Source organism: Ictidomys tridecemlineatus, chromosome 11 (genome assembly GCF_052094955.1).
Source record: "Ictidomys tridecemlineatus isolate mIctTri1 chromosome 11, mIctTri1.hap1, whole genome shotgun sequence".
Classification (NCBI taxonomy): domain Eukaryota; kingdom Metazoa; phylum Chordata; class Mammalia; order Rodentia; family Sciuridae; genus Ictidomys; species Ictidomys tridecemlineatus.
The window spans coordinates 121,497,315-121,499,826 of NC_135487.1; the positions used below are offsets into that span (position 1 = coordinate 121,497,315).

A 2,512-nucleotide genomic window follows, 5' to 3' on the forward strand; every position below is an offset into this window, starting at 1 on the left:
TCCCCATGTAGTGTTCAGGTGTAGACTGGGCACCTGAGTAGCTGGGTCTTCACTTCAAAGAGAGCAAGCACTGCAGGGAGCTTCACTTTGTGTCCTAAGTGAACAAAAAAAAGAACAGACCTTTATAAGGTGAAGGTGAGAACTGAGCAGAAAATGGGAATGGGGGCTAAGGGGAGAAGGAAAAGTGAGGAAAAAGTCAAAAAGAGAAGGGAAGACCATTGGGGAGGAGGGATGAACAGAATAGATGGATACAAAGAACTCACCAGCGTTTCCTAAACCAATATCCAAGACCTGTCAGAAGAGCCAGGGCCACTATCACAGCAAAGAGGATCCAGCCCAGGGCACTAGGAGGTGCTGCAAATTCAAGTGGATACTAACAATGGTGTTTCAATCTGCATCTATAGATCCCTCAATTTGAATTCTTCCATTCTTTGAATTACATATTTGTCTTCTTTTGGGGTCTGGAATTTGTAAATCCCAATTTTTTACCTGGTCCTCTTGCTCTGCTATAAGACCCTTCATCCCATCTCCAGCTGGGTCCCACTCTTACCACCCCAGTGGAGGAGAATGTCCTGCTCTCCTAGGCTGCTGTGCTTCACCCTGCAGGCCAGGCCAGCCGCCTCCCCAGTTTCCACATCCAGGGTTGCTTGGAGATACCACGTCTCATCACCATTGGGCAGGATGTCACCTTGCTGAGTGCCCAGCTGCTCCTGCTCACCTCACATCCACATCACCCACACGGGCTTTGGGTAGAAGCCAGACACGTGGCACACCAGCAGCAGACGGCCAGGCCCAGGGCTGGGACCACTAGACAGCCAGGCACTGGGCTTCACTGCAAAGAACAGAGAAGACATTTCGACTCTAACATAGACTGAGAAGTTTAGAATTCCACATCAGCCTACAAAGACACATCATTCCTAGTTCTTAAATTTCACTCATCATTCTCTTTTTATTCTGAATTTCATTTTAAAATATGAAAATTCTTCGAGACTGGATATAAGACTGACCTTGTCGCTGGAGAAGAGCTTTCCCTCCATCTAGAAGATCCAAGATTAAACGTGGGCAGGTGTCACTGAGGAGCCAATGTATCCTATTTGTGTAGGCTTGGTTCAGATTGAGTATTTCACAGGCTTTCTGGGCCTTTCTTCCACCCTCTGGAGATGGTGACCATGTTTTATTCTGGAAGCTCAGGAAATCATGTCCTTGGATAGCTACACGCACAAAGCCTAGGAAGCCCTTCCCAGAGTGCAGTTCACAGTCTGTTGCCAGCTGTAGAACAAAGGGATCTGGGGAAGAAGAGTAGTGAATTAGGGTAGAAAAGGGAGAAAGAGGACAAAAATGGAATGAGATGAAAGCAAAAGACAAGAGAAGCAGAAGGGAGTTTGGGAAGTTTAAAGGATGGACCCCAGCGTGGTTTGGTCAGAGGTTAACAAGTTCATAATTAGCAAAAACTAGTCTTTTTGATAATCTGGTTATGTTTACGCACATGCCCAGGGTTTGATTGCAGTTTTATGCTGAAGAGAGTACAGCAAGTTTCAGAGCAGAGAAGGCTGCTTCCTTAAATAATAAAAGTTCACTGAGATGCCCTACCCCTCATCCCTTTTTTTCTCCCAGCAAGAGAAGTGAACTCACCTTTAAACATTAATTGAGAAATATAAAATTCCCGATGGTTCATGAAGTATAACTGGATCAACTTTTCCATATCCATCCAATCCTTCTTACTGAAGTTGCCCCTGGACCAGGGATACAGGAAAATGAAGGTACCAGAGCTGCTGTTCCATCTGTGAGTCTGCAGCTCCCCCAACCAGGCTGACCACAGATGTACCCAGGAATGGTTGTGAAAGGACGACGTCTGGATGACATGATAGGAGACAGGTTCCTCAAACCCTGTGGCAAAAGAATAGATAGAATAGGCAAAAATGAAACATTGGAAGGGAGACTTGGGAAAGAAAGGTGACCTCTTGGGAAGACTCAGAATCTGGGAAAGTGGAGAGCCAACGTTACCTTAGCTGACATCTGCTGGCCCCCAGGGTCCCATGCTCTACCAACATCCTCCATGACAGCCCAGAGGGCTTGAGTAAGGACATGCAGAATGGGGCCAGCTTGGCCCTCGTTCTCTCCAGGTATGTGCAGGGGAAACTGCCATCAACACACACACACACACACACACACACACACACACACATACACACATTTGGTCAGTTGCCCCAGTTCTTACCAACATCACTGTCACCTCCTGGGAACAGAGCAGCGAGCAAGGGGAGTAGCAGGAACAGCATGGCCCTTGCAGCTGCTACTTCTTTCTCTCAGAGAAGTCGTCCTTTGATTTCTGTTCTAAACAAACCTACCCCACAGACCTCTCTTCTGACTTCCTTATTCAACCAAAACACAAAACTTTTCTACCTGAAACCAAAAAAAAAAAAAAAAAAATCTGCTCCCTCCCAAAACCCTGAGCACCTACTCCATTTCCCCTACCCCAGCTATTCTGACTCTCTTCCCAGTCTTCCAACTT

At 46.6% G+C, this 2,512-nt stretch overlaps 1 pseudogene; it reads right to left on the reverse strand.

Moving 5' to 3' along the window:
• Nucleotides 1-259: 259 nt before the first annotated feature.
• On the reverse strand, nucleotides 260-2,279 carry LOC101963390 (T-cell surface glycoprotein CD1a-like; annotated as a pseudogene).
• Nucleotides 2,280-2,512: the final 233 nt, after the last annotated feature.